Genomic DNA, 14,849 nt, shown 5'->3' with positions numbered 1-14,849 from the left:
CTATTAGCATTTGTCTCTAAGTAGGAGTCCAGTTGTTCTAAGAGTACAACACGATTAGTTTCATGTTTTGCTTGAATTCGTCATTGCTACTTCATATAACTTCTGCATAAAAGGACAGTTGGGGGGGAAAAGGGAAAAAAATCACTTTTGACTGAGAAAAAGGACTTTTCTCTAGAAGACAGACACATCAATAGCTAAGCTTCAACCTCATACTGAAAAACTGAACATTCTGCTTCAAACTATTAAAAACCTTGTGTTTTTTGGAAGCTGTTGGCCTAACAACTCCTGCACATGTCATCCAAGTGCCAACAAAGCAGACAAGCAGAGTAAAAGCAGTGAGGCAAGATGTGGGAGCCCCAAACAAATGAAGGGTGAGCCATGAGCCTTTATTAGGAGCAAAAGGCAAAGCTCAGAGCTGGCTCATATCACTAGATTGTCATAGCTGGCACTGGCAGGAAGGGATTCCACTTTTTATTGGGCAACAGCTTATATTACAGAGGCTTTACTGACTACTATCTATAGGAAGCTATGGCAGATTCTGTCAGCAGAAGTTGTCACAGAGCCAGCCTCCAATTTTACACTTTGCCAGAAGTCAAGAGACATCAGACACCTACTGACAAACAGCAACTCTTTGGGAGCTTTAATACGCTTAAACTCACAAATGCTTCTGAGATGGTTTATCTCTTTTGCAAGTGTAAGAGACATTTATGGCTCTTCAAGACAGTATTTTACAAATTCTAGCAAAGCTACTTGCCTTTCAGTCTAGATTATTGCCTTTCTGCAAAGAATACAAGCTGGTGGTTGACAGTATACTTCCTCTATGCATTTATTTCATTCAAATTCACAGAGATTCCTTGTTTGTTCACATTTCAGAAAGTAATTAAGTATTGGACCTCAAAATAACAGCAGAAAGAATGGGATTCTTTGCTCAAAGAGGACTTCCTGTCACCAGGAAATTAAATGTTTCTTCTGGCAGACAGTAAAGTACACACAGAAATAAAAATTAATCTGTAGGCTTACACTTACATGCTTTCTCAAAGTTAATTAAGAAGGAAGGTTACCCAAGGTTCAATGAATGAGGCAATGCCAACTTAGGAAGTGATCTCAACTTACAAGAGAGCAAAAAATACAAAATTTCAATTGTTGAGGAGATGGAATAGATGCTTGTATTCTCTGATTTTTTGAAACTGTGATTTTGAACTCCTGTAACAGAGCAGGTAGAGTTTACACAGAGAAACACACTCCCAAAGATGAATAACAAAGTGAAAAAATATTGGATAATAAATACAGAAACAGGGTAGATCCTGTCTGCTTATTAGCCTGACTTGCCTAGATATCAAGAACACACAGAAGGAAAAGCAGTTCCCAAATCATGCACAGGCAATTCAAGAACTGAAATTCCACAGGTGCAAAAATTTCCCAAGTTTTCATGTCAGTAAAAAGAATTAATAAAAGATCAATTGCTTTAACACCATCAGTGCTATAAAAAGGGGGGGAAATGGATACTATTTTGGGGCTGACAGTAGTTTCTCAATCTTCCTGTAATTAGTGACTTTGACAAGGATTAGCTTGTGGATCTGTTTGACCATTTTACTTGTCATTTGCACTCCAAGACAGGGCTTAGGAGTGACAGTGCAAACCTAGTAGCAGAAATTACTTCATTTAAGGGAAGGAGGGTAAAGACTAAAGAATTATTTTTCTGACAGTCATTCTAACTGGCTGCACTATTAAAGCTTTGATCTTCAAATGAAATCCAAAACAACATATTTATCACTTCTTGCAACCCCATTTTTGCAGAAAGCACATTGATACTTGGAGAAGTGAAGAACCCACTTCTCAATGATAGCTTGGACTGTGAATCTTAGAAATTGGTAGTACAGAAACAACTTACCTTCTGGGCATTAATCTAACTAGGAAATCAGGACTAATATAACCCTAGAGACTAAAAATACCTGGGATATAGGATTTAGCTCTTCTGAGAACAGTGTGACAGGAGGCCATGAGGGGGCAATTCTGCTAGATTTGGTCACACAAATGTAGCCAGAATAAAAAATTCTGCACTAACATTTGCACTCCTGTTTCAGTTAAGGTGCTTTCTGAAACACACAATTACTCACTTTCAAATCTGTCTCTGTCACCATCCAAAACATTGGTCTAGGAAAAGCATTTGAAATACTTATATTAATTTCACTTAATTGCAGTAAGCAATGACCAGAAAAGAGGAGCACACACTTACAGGAAAATTTACATCAGAATTATCCTTCAATGTCATACATTCTTTAAAATCCAGGATAAAACAATCTAATAGATCACCAATGATACTTTAAGGCATTTTTTGAAGTTCACATGTTTTGGAAATGCTATAATTAAAGTATCATCCATGCAGAGAGACAGAGAAACAGTTCATTGCTTTCAAATGTAGCCAGGGCTCCAACTAGGCACAGAAACTTTCTTATGCCATTTTCATGCTCACAGCCCTGAGATCAGGACACAATAGTTAAGCAAACTTCTTCAAAACTTGACACAGCTTCAACTCATGACAGAGCTGCACAACTCATTCCTAGATTAATTTTCCCTAATGTTTTTGTATGATGTATAAGTTCTAAAAATACCTCACAAAAGCTGAAAAGCATAAAAAGCTAGCTAACCTTTATGGCAGGACAAGTTGCCATACACTAAGAAAAAGATTTATGTATGTGGTAGAAACACAAAATAGATTTGCTTTACTGTAAAAGACTTTGCTGTTTTATTTTGACCTTTTAAAATATTTAGATAAGATCAGAGTAAAATTAACAGGCAGTAATCACCCTCGCCAAAGTAAGTCTAAGTAAATCTATACTGCTTCTCCATTAAGAATTCCATAAGCCACTGCATACAAATTTAGGAATTCCAGTGGGTCATCGAATGCTTGCTCCAAAAATCAGTTTGGAGCCTCTTTTATCAAATGCCAGGAATAAGGAGTAAACTCCTTCATGTTTACTCCATGCTGCTCTGGCCGGGAGCCAACAATAGCAAAGGAACTTGGAACTGCAGGACTAAATCCCCATTTGTCTCACCCTCGTAGTCATAAAACTGTTTATGCAGATAAAAGGACTGACAATCGTATCAAGTGCTGTACACTGAATTACTGAAAGCTTCCAAACACCCTTTCTTAAAGAAATTTACAGCCTTAAATAATCAGCTTCTTAACAGACAGCATGACAATTTTTTCCACAAGTAAAATATAGGTAAAATTTGGTGAATTTGTTGTTCTGTGGCAGGGTATGATTCTTTCTTACTTTGCACAAGAAATGCAATCTCAGAGTTACCAGCCTTATATAACACAAGGAGAAATATAATCCAGAAGATTCACAGTGTTTGTATCAAGAAAAAAAGAAATTATGCATGCAATGCGGAAGGAAAAAATAAGAATGACAGGTGGCAGATTCAAAATTGTTTTAACACAAGTTCTGTAGCTACACCAACTGCTGTGGAGAAGGCTAAAACAAGCAGGGAATAGAAATATGTTTTAATTGCTGCACTATTTACTTTTGTAAGCAATGTGACAGTAGTCACATTTAAAGCATAAGACTAAGTAAAAGCAAAAGGATTTAGAAAGCTAAGCTGGAAGAATTTCTGATTGATTCTTCACATTTCTCCTTAACAGTTTTTTCTCACATCAGAAACATTATTAAGAATGGCCTCTGGTATGGTCTTCCTCTGCAGAGCATACAAGAGGTGCTTCCATGGTTTATTTGGTACATTCCAGACACACGGTTTCACAAGAGGAAACCACAGTAGGGAAATCATCACAGGGTGCTCCTGCTCTCCACACAGCCCTTGATCCCCATAAGCCAGTTGATTTTTACAGAAACGTTGGCACACCATGTCACAGGGCAAGCAGCAAGGGCAGGGTTGGTAGGTGGAAAGAGTGCTTTAAACTGGTACTAGCCCTAAATGCTTCAAAATTAATGATCCAGGGGCCCAGCAGGTAAATGATAGAAATGCCAGCTTCAGCAGCCTTCCCTGGTGCTTACAGCCTTCCACATGCACCCCAGTTCCTCACTCTCACTTATTTATACCACAATAACTAGTATAATTAAAGTCTAACATGTACAGGGTTAAAAAATGTAAATTCTTCTTTCTTTATGTGCTGCTTTCACCCTGAATTAATTCAGACATTCAATTTACAAAGTTCTACAGAAACACTTTCTCTGTCAGACCTGGAGCAAGGAGAACTGTGATCACATTTTTAAGACAGCTTTGCTACAAGAAAGGCATCTCATGGAACAAAACAGACCACAAGGGAGAAAACAAGTCTTGCATTACAGCTTTGTTGCTCTGCACAGCTGGTGACATTTCCCACAGATGTCCCTACTAAACATCAATAAAATGGAACAGCACAGAAAAAACAAAAGATAAATTACATATGTCATTTGGCATGGGTCATACTTCAGGTGACAATGCTTCAAGTATCAGTGCAACAGGAAAATAACAGCAATGAACTTGGAAGAGATAAAACAGAGAAGAAAATTCTAAATCGCCTGAACACACCTAACAAACTACAGGATTTTGTCAAGGACTTTCAGCCTCCGGTAGTCTAAAGAAAAAACTCAAGATTCTAAATATGGATTTAGAAACATTACCAGAGAATAGAATAAGCAAATATATCAGCATTCAACAGCTCTTACAAGTTTAAAGACTGCAAAGAGCCTGCAAGGGCCCTGAGAGGGTCTGTCCTGGAGGCCTGTCTGCCTGGGCTGGGGCCCAAGGCAGGGAGTGCAGCTGCAGCCTGTCCAGGCTGTCCCCCTCCCTTCCCTGCACTGCCTGGGCCAAAGCCCCTTCCCGTGGGAGCTGCATTTCAGCTGAGCCTCAACCCTCAGCCCTCCTGCTCATCCTGGGTCCTGTTTATGCAGCCCACAGTGCCCAACAGCTTGGCCTGGGCTCAGGGGCCCTGCCTGGCCCTCCCAAGGCTGTGCTTGCCCTCTGCTCCGTCACCCTCATCTCCTGGCTCAGCCTCTCTCAGGGAGCAGCCAGCCCTCACTGCTCCATGTCTGTCTCATGTTCTTTTCCTCTTGTATTCATGAGGGAATGGAAATGACAGGACATGATTTATACTGGTCTAATTACAACTGAAATAACTCTTATCCAGCTAGCTTGACAAATGAAGCTGAGAGGAAAATATAGAATAAAAATGTTATTAGGTCTGCCTGACATTTGTTGCAAGCAAATATTTCTTATGAAAATTAGACTGTCTAGTCACATGATTTCAAGATGAATATGGAAAGGATGGTGTCTGTCGCCACTGACATGACAGGAAAACTTGACCTTTGACTAGAAATTTAAATAACTGGCTGGCAATCCCTGTGTATGGTTAAAATCAGCTGTGATGAAACAAGAGAATATCAACTAAAACATTGAAGCTTAAAGAGAGCAAATTTTTAATAAACTTTATAAACATAACTTGAAAATGGTTAAGATTTAAAATTCTAGGATGAGCAGTAGACTAATCTGGACAGCTTTCAAGGGAAAGGTGGTGTTTTGGTAGTTCTAGTCATAAATTGTTTAAATTTATTCAAGTCACATAGCTCTTCCCCAGGATATTCTGTCAAGTGACAGGCCTGCACTCACTATCTCAATTTCCCATTCTTTAGAATGGGACCACTTATATTACACTGCCAGATGTAGGTCCATCTGTTACAAATGAAAAATCAAGATACTCCATGGAATTACTTTCCAGAGAATCTATGTTCTGCTATCAGGTTATTTTTAACACATTACCTTTCTTTAAAGTTGCTTGCCATCAGGGACACAGTCCATTTCATACAGTTCTCCAAATGGCAATATCATTTTTCCATTGATAGTTATTTGTGCTGAAAGAATCAAGTTCTTAACTAAGAGTTTCTCAAAACAAGACAAAATGCAAAGCAAAGTAACAATCCAGTACTTGGCCTGACATAATCCTTCCAAAAGCAGCCTCTGTTGCTAGAGGCAGGGAAAAGTAAAGGCTGTATTTGCAATTAATGAGAAATTAATTTTCCAATGAGTATCACTTCATGCATATCCCAAATCTGGGAAAAGTCTGATCTCTCTTCACCTCAGAAGGAATTACACATCCCCAAGGCCAGGCTATCTGCTGGATCTAATAATTGCTGTAACCAGAGACATGGGATTAGAACAGAACTGTTCCAAACAACTTCTGTTTGCCAGTTTTCTGACAAAAGGAGCTTTTCTTGTAAATTACACTGGCAACTAATGGTGCTGGATCCCTGTACCAGCAGGAATCATAGGAAAGCAATCCCACAGCTGTAACTTGTTCTTCCATTAAAACCAACTGGGACCATGGAAAGCTGATCCTGAGCTTTGGCTCAGCACATGTTATCACATTAGCAGGGTTCTGATGTACATAAGCATCCGCACCAAGATACAGCAGGAAAAACAAAAACAGGGGGTTAAAAAATGGCAAAAAAAGAAGAAATTCTTCTATAGATGCTCAGTTCTGCAGCAAGACAGAAAAGAGGATAAGTAACCAAATATGCACAAAAATAAAGTGAAAAATAGAAGGGTGGGAATATTAAAGTGATTAGGAAACCGAATGCAAAAGAAATAAACTATAAAGGAGATAAAAGAAGTTCATGGAGCAAAAAGTAAGAAATGGAACAAGCTGAGCATGCCTAAACATTAATTATGGAGAATTCAGATTCCTTCAGCTCCAGATTTTTGTTAGTGATAACATTGACTGATTCAGTTACAGATATTAAAAATTAATTAAGAACTCATAAACTCAGGCAAAACTAACAAATTCCTGCCTCTGACTGGAATGGGTTGAGCATATAAAGCTGGTAATCAATTTGACCCTGAAAACTTTCCTGGTTAAACAATGTTAAGAATGACCAGCTTGACAGCTTAGAGGTGATTCACAACTAGTTTGACTACCATTCCTCATTTAAATTGATTAACACAAGTAGACATGAAAACGTCTGCAGCTTGACAAGTGAAACATGCAGTTGTGCATAAAACTTTCAAGGGATTCAGAAAACGTGTGTGTTGGCAATAAAATATGTTTTCCATGTAGAACTACAATTTGCAGTCCTCTAAAGCCACAATAGAAATCATGTCAGGCTGCACACAGAAAGATGTAGCTCAGCAGGCAATTCCTTAAACATGTAAAACATACAGTGGATCCAATTTCTGCCATAACAAACAGGATTTACCTTTGGTTCTGCTTAGGAAAGCTAGCAAAAGAGGTCTTTGCCAAAAGCTGAGCTGGGAAACTGTTACAAAGTCAAAAAATAGAATAAATAGTTACCTCTAGATCCAATGGATTCAGCAGCACAAAGGGGAATGATTTGCAGCTGGGGCAAGGTGCACCGCTATTTGCCACACCCAGAGAGAGACCTGACACACCTGGCCTGACACAGGAGTTCTTAATAAGTCAGCTTCATTACCTGCAGGCAGAGACCAGAGGAATGAGCACCTGCACACTTCTCACAGTTATACACTCATCTTAGCAGTCCACTATGAAAAATGCAGGCTAAACAGAATGTACAGGAATAGCAGAGCTAGAGACACTGCAGGGTGTGCTCTTACAACCATTTGTTTTATCTTCGCTGCTTTCTGTTTGTCTGCTTTGTATTTTAATTTAGAAGGAAAGTTAGTCCATGCAGATTATCGGTGTTCCACAAAAAACCTACCAAAAACACACTGCAAAAATCCCCACTCATGCCAGCAAACAAAAAATACGAAGAAATAGAGGTAACAAGCAAACTTCAAAGCTTAAGCATATTTAATTTGGTTAGAAATGTAAGCCATTGTGACAGACAACACAAGAGGTTCTGATACTGTTTAAGAAAAAAAGAATGGCACGTTTTTAATTTTTAATCACATCTCTCAGGATCAGTGTATCTTCATACAAACAACATGACTTGAATATGTAGTTTCAGTACTGAGAAGTTCAGCTGCCTAAAAAATGAGATCAATTTACTGTTTCTGAGCTCCTCTTCATCTGTTCACCCGTGTGCCTCAATAATTTTATGACTTACTAACCATAATAGCCCACTCATGGACCCATACATAGTCATTTAAACAAAAAAGCAAACACAGCTACTTCTATATCTAAAATTTTGGGCCTGAGCATTAAGCAAGAATTTACCTTTAGACACTTCAAGTTTCCTTCTTTAAAAGGAAGGCTTTCTTTCTAAGGGAAAGCGGGCAAAATTACACATTAGTTATTTCCAAGGATTCATCTTAGTTATTTTTCCTTCTACAGAATCTGAAGGGCAAGGGAACATACAGGGAAGAGTTTTTCGAGTTTTGATAACATATGGAGAACTCACTGAAACCCTCCAACCCAAATTCTGAAAAATAAGTGAAATAATTACATCAGCTTTTCAAAAAATGTTATTTTAGAATAATTCCATTTATACCAGTGCACACTCATAAAACAAACAAATATCTTACTTTGGTGAGATATGAATACTTGAAAAAATACTGCAGCATCCCATCCCAAGCATTTAGATCAATTTTTTAATCTCCTTACCAGTAACATCTGTTATAAAATACATTCTTTTTCTTTCTTTCTTTTTCTGGTGTGCTCAGCCATTCCCCAGCTCCTACTCCAACTGCACCCTCTCCCTGTGTGAGTGGAAAGAACGGTGTAGCTCCCAGCAGGTAATTAATTGCTGTGAGGGGTCATTTGCAGAGAGATTGAAAACACCTGAGTGGGAGGAACAGCTGTGGGGCTGCTGGCAGAACAGACACTTGTTCCCACACACTCAGGGCTTAAATGACAGAGTCCTAAGAGCTCTGCACTACCTTGTAAATTTAAAATGCTTATGTAAGGCAGGGCTAAATGTCTCATGGAGCTCTCTCACCTTGTTAGAGGCCTCTTCTCTGCAGAAAGAGGGAGAGAAGAGCAAAGAGGGTCTCAGCAGGAGCACACCCCTGTAGCCAGCATAGTCAGGTGCCCTCCTCCACTTTTCTTCCCACTCTACTCTTTTCAGGTGTGATTTTTCTCTTGGGTGAAAAAATGGCATTGAGGGACTGAAGCAAATGATTTCAATGTGTTCAGGAGAAAACAGGAGACTCAGAACCTCAATTGTAAGAACCGTGTTGGAGAATAAAAAAGAAAAAATTGGTCTCCATTTTGGAAAAATGCACAGTCAACCCCTCCCGACCTCAATAGTGTAATATTGCAGTCAATACTTGTGTCAGTGCTTTTTCAAGTTTCTTCAGTTTATTTTGGGAAAGTTCACAACAACAATGACATTCATTTCTCTTGCATGTGGCTCAGACAAAATGTGCATTACTCCAACACAGGCACTACAGGTAACCTGGAAAATTTAAATAATCCTAATGATGAAGGAACTGATACTGGCTCATGATGCTGATTAAAAAATTCTGATAATCTATTTCTTTCCCCTCACAAATTAAAACTAGAAAGCAATCTAACTACAAGGCAAAAAGGGTCTAATTAAACTATTTGCTAATTAAATTACTTTGCACAGTTGTATATATTTTATTTTAATGTATTAATAAACACCATATTATAGGTATTTTTCTGCACTCTTTTGTCACATCAGTACCATGCTGTATAGATTTAAATTACCTGCAAAGATGAGGATAAAAAAAAAGTGATAAAATATGACTAGAAGCCAGAACTAACTGTGAATCTAATACTAAATACAATCTTAGCCTGCCAGAAACAATGTCTTTTCTTGATATTCCATTTATTCCACCTGGAGTGGTTAGATTTTCACTTCCTGAAGAAAAATATGAATTTAAGAAACCTGCATTACTGTCCAGCTCCAGAAAAAGGAATCAAAAGGATTCCATCACATTTCATGTCTATTCTATGTTAAAGTGCCATAAGTACTTTTATCTTCCTTATGAAAAAGAGGAAACCAGACATTCCAATTGGCTATCTAATTTATTGCTACTCTTTATTTCTTTTCATTAATGATTTACATATAAAATATTCTTTGATTGCTGTGCTTTTAAACTACCCAAGGTAAGGAGACTTGGAGAAACAGATCAGATTGAGCACTTGTAAATGATCAGTATATTCTCTTCCTTCTAGAAACTTGCATATGGACAAGCAACCAGCTCAATGGTTATTTTAAAGTGAAACTGGTCATATTTAAAGACTTCCAGAAAAACAGATGGATAGAAGGTTTAGTGAGGAAATATTTAATCAGAAGAGATTTGGTAAATTAATCTGTAAATGAATCCTTGCATCCTCTTTTCATTACAAGCAATATCTCTGCCAATCATCTCCCAGCTTTTCCAGTGCCAAAGTGCACCTTATCCAACATTGCCCTACCAGACTTCACTGTTTTGGCAACAGCCTCCTACACTTACAGGCCAGCTAGTACAACCTTTTACATTAAAACAAAACCCAACCACCATTTCTTCCTGCCCAAACTTCTCATTTTGACTCCCCTAAGGATTCCCAGGAAAGATTCAGTTTCTGGAGGCTGTTGATGGGCAAAATCTAGAGGTTACCTAATATGGGAGTTGGAGTGTGATTTTGATGTTCCAGACACAAATGATTTGGGGGTATGTGTCTAATCTTACAATTCAGTGAAGTAAGCAAAATGAAAGAATAAAGGTCAGTTGTTAACTGGCTGTATTGTTTTCCAAAATAAAATCTCACCAGACTATCATTAAAAATAGTCTGTTATTAATATTATTATAGTACTATATATTACTATTGTACTACTGGTTATTTTCAAACCAGTTCTATAATGGCCTAAATTCACATCATAGCAATACCTTACAAGCCTCACCATAATGTTAGCTTTTGAGTATTTATAGCTCCACTCTTTATATCACAGGAAAAGTATGCAGGGTCTTATACTCTGGCAAGCAGAGATCACAGTGTCAGGAAACTCTATAGTCACTTTGCTATAGTGCAGGAGCTCCAACAAATAATAAAACACAAGCCTTAAAAAGGCAAAGCATCCAGTGTGTGGAACATCTTAATCTATCTCAGAAGAATTATTTAACCAAGTGGTAATGATTTCACATTGGTGATTCTTTTTCCTCATGAGCATAGTAATAATTTATATGTAATTCTGAATAGAAATCTAGGCTGAAATGACTGCTTGAAACTCTAGACAACTTTTCTTTCCAACCCTTGCTGAGCTTATAAAATGGAATAGGTGTTGCAGTAACTGGACTTGTTCCTTTTCCCTTGAGGTAACTCTGTGCCACAAAGAAATCAAGAAGTCTCTTGCTTGCATTTCTCCAAGCCTTAGAGAAGGCTTCACTGTGAAAATATTTGATAGAAATAATAGCACTAATTTACTGCTATTTACCACAGCTGCCTTCCATCCACTTCACACTGAAACATAATTATGCCTGTGACATGCCTTTAGGGGAACCTCCCTAACTCGCCATACCTATAGCATTAAAGTAACTTATTTTTGGGAAAGGTACAACATAACTATTCCAAGACAAGCAGGTGGTTCTATGTCTAAATTGCTCCATTGTGACAACTGCATTTCATCATTTGTGTGTACTACTCTAAAAAAATATTTTTATATTAGAAATCCAGTTCAGAGAGATCTCTCAGGGGTTAAGTAAAAAAATGTATATATTTTCTTAGACTTCCAAATCTTTAGGAAGGTTGCTCTTTCTGCCTCCAAAGAAAGAAATGTAGTTATTTAAAATCCTGTTGGGATTTGTTTACACTACTATAAAATTTGGTATTTTGTATACTCCAAGCCTGGTATGATTTAAATAAACAGTACAGTTGCTGTACTTCACCACCTAAATATTATACCTTATCTCTGATATAAATGTAAATGTATATTCACGGTGAAGAAGAACATCTTCCATCTCTGCATGTTCTTGGCACACAAAGCCTACCAGGGGCAGTGCAGTTTTGTTGCCAGTTTATCCTCATGCTCTTCAGAAAAAGGGAAATGTGCAGATCCTCAGCTGGTATGAATTGAATTTTCAAGGGTATAGAAGTAACTATTATAACTATTCATATCAGCCTCTATTCCTGTCCCTTTAAAATCCTTAATAGAGCTTTTTAATGATAAAGTTATCATCACTCTTTAAAGTTTAAATATGCTCAATGAATATCATATCATACCTGCAACCCCCAGATATAGTCCTTAAAGTAAGAAAGCACAGAGCCAAACAGGCATTAAAATGAACAGTGCTTCATCTTTAAAAAAATAGCTCAGGCTCATTTGCAGCATACACTTTCTGGAATTATATATTCTTAGCTCTTCTAGAGAATTCTCATTAGATGAAGCTAGGAAAATTTGGAGTATTGGTATTTTGCTTTAAAATCCAGGAGCCTGAGCAGCTCTGAATCACAATTCTCCATCCTATTGCCAGCTGTGGGCTAATCATTCATACATTAACCTCAGTTTGACTTGTTATACTGACAGCGATGTGGAAATATGTGATTTATGAGGTAAAGCAGGTTTAATCCATTAGAAGAAAACTACTAAGTCAAGCACACCACATTGTGGATTAAGAGGTAAATAGCTCATTCCCACTAGAGATTCATTCCTTTCTGGATCTAACCCTTTGTCAGCAACTGCCCACCCACATTGATTATAAAGGATTGTGTCAGCCTAAATCTTAATGCAATGTTAAGAGAGAAAATTGGATGTTTTCTGCTAGCTTCTGCAAATTTCATCCAGAATGTAAATCAGATTTTTTATAAGATTCATTTTGTTTCAGGCTGTTACTTAATAATTTCTAATGCTGTCAGAAAGATTATGGAACAAACAGATTTTGTCAGGGGGATAGCCTAAATGGTTTCTTCAGGCTCCTTCCAACCCTATTTTTCTACATTCCTGTAATTTTGGAAAGATGCTAAAATTTTCATACTGTAGCTGGAATCTGAACCAGAGTATTGCTTCACTGCCCTGAATGGCAAATGTGGAGCCTGAACACCAGACCATCAAAGCTGAGCATTAAACTCCATGACAAACAACAGAGGAAATGTTCCATCCAACTCCCCTGTGCCCTTGCTGGAATTCTTGAAAATCCTGGCATTGTTTCTCTTTTCAGACAATCCTGTCAACATTAAGAAACCACAGAAGTCCAAAGAACCACACAGCAATATGATTAGCAAGATACTTTGTACACTGCAGAGAGAGTAAGGAACACAGAATGCAGTCAAAGCAGTGTTCTAGTACGTTTGTCCTTGGGGCTTGGACAGAGGAGAGGGAACTAAACTCCTGAAACTCCTGGGATAATTTTGAGCAAATTATTCAAGCTGAGTCTAGAATGCTAATTTGTTATTTTGGAGTCGTTCTGTGCTCTTAGTGAATTTGCTTTCTTTTTCTATGTTCCAAACCCATCCCAAAGGAGAGTCCACATATCTCTATACCTTGATCTTCCATGGAGCCAGAGCCACCAGGAGTATCCTCACTGCTCATTCTTTCAGAACAGCCCTGGGCTGAGACATTCAAACTCCAAACCTGAAGCTGTAATAGATATCTTCATTTGAGAAATAGTGCTAATGAGTCCTGCAGCAGGGCTATAACATGACAACTGTATCATTTCCAAGACCCCAGGTGGTATTTCTAATAGCTTTATGCTGCATATTTCCATAAGACAATTTAGTAGAGCTGTCTGGGGATCTCAGGACTGTTCTGTACTGTGTAATGTAACCAGAATCTTTTATAGTCTAGTTCTAACACAGGATTAGTATTTCCATCTTTATAAAAATGTAACTGCAAGAAACATTCACAAAAAATATTGTGACTCCCAGGTATTAAATTATTGGGAGTGAAGAGAAATACTCTAGAATGAGGTAACTGGGATACTGTCATCAAAAAACCCATGATTTTGGGTGGGATAGGTGTGTTATGTGTCCACAAAACAAAGCAAAACCACAGCAACTCCACAGCTCTAGATAAAAGTGAGACAGGTCCTCCAAAAGAGTATTAAGAATGCCTTTATCAACAGAAGATCAAATTATCACAGAGGGGAGACAGGTTGGCAAATTATTGCTGGTTTAGTGTATCATAAAGAATGTTCACATCTAAAGCTCTCTTTAGTATGCCTCTGCCTCAGACTCTGGAAAAACAGGTGATGTGTTCATTCCAGCCTTATGTTTTACCTCTAGGCAAGAAAACAATGCAGAAAAGTTTCTAAAGCTGAGCACATCTAGAAAATGCAACATTTTGATCAAACTAGGCTTCCTCTAATCACAGCTAAAGCCACATGAATCTTAAAAAAAACAACTAAGAACCAAAGAGGGATGAAAGAAGCATACACCTCTAAAATGAGATAGAACACCCACCTCTGATTTCTGAGACTTCATAATGCAATATTAAAACTGTAGTGTTGTGTACAGACTGATAAAGCTCTGCTGGGATTGCTTACAAAGTGTAAATACACTGAAATCAATCAGAATTTCTTTGCACTTCAAAATGTGTTTCTCTGCAGTGTAGACAGCCCTAATAAGTAAAGCAGCCCATCCCAGCTGACATACTTCAGCAATTCTAAACCACAATTATCCTTTTGTGTAACTGGTATGTGCATAAATGACTTTTTTTAAAAAAACTTGCAAAACACAAAATACTCCTTCCCAGAAGGGAAACTGTATAGTCAGAACATCTCATTGCTCTTCGAAAGAAGACAGTTATGAATAATATGATGGGAACTTTCAGAACATACTGCATCAATCAAATTCTGCATGAGTAATTATAATAATGTTTTGTAACATCATTAATTTTGTCGACAGAACATGTCTCAGGTTTCTGAAATACAAGATTTGTTCCCCCAAAGGACATTGGCCCTCAGCATAAGTTCCTGGCTAATTTCTGTGATTCTGCTGAGAACATCTGAGGAGTAAAGAAACATTTGTTTTCTGGGCTGGGATTTGGGTGTTG

At 37.8% G+C, this 14,849-nt stretch overlaps 1 long non-coding RNA gene across 1 annotated transcript in view; it reads right to left on the bottom strand.

Annotated features, from left to right (window-relative positions):
- LOC141730436 (uncharacterized) overlaps positions 1-8,717 on the bottom strand; it is a 124,755-nt gene extending 116,038 nt beyond the window's left edge. The window contains exons 1-2 of the long non-coding RNA XR_012581930.1: positions 8,519-8,717; positions 7,289-7,427 (exon numbers count right to left, since the gene is read on the bottom strand). This is a non-coding gene — a long non-coding RNA (uncharacterized LOC141730436). The remainder of the gene's footprint in view (positions 1-7,288; positions 7,428-8,518) is intronic.
- Positions 8,718-14,849: the final 6,132 nt, after the last annotated feature.

Source organism: Zonotrichia albicollis, chromosome 10, assembly GCF_047830755.1.
Source record: "Zonotrichia albicollis isolate bZonAlb1 chromosome 10, bZonAlb1.hap1, whole genome shotgun sequence".
Lineage (NCBI taxonomy): Eukaryota > Metazoa > Chordata > Aves > Passeriformes > Passerellidae > Zonotrichia > Zonotrichia albicollis.
The sequence above is the reverse complement of the archived record's forward strand: the minus strand, read 5'-3'. Positions and strand labels throughout refer to the sequence as shown.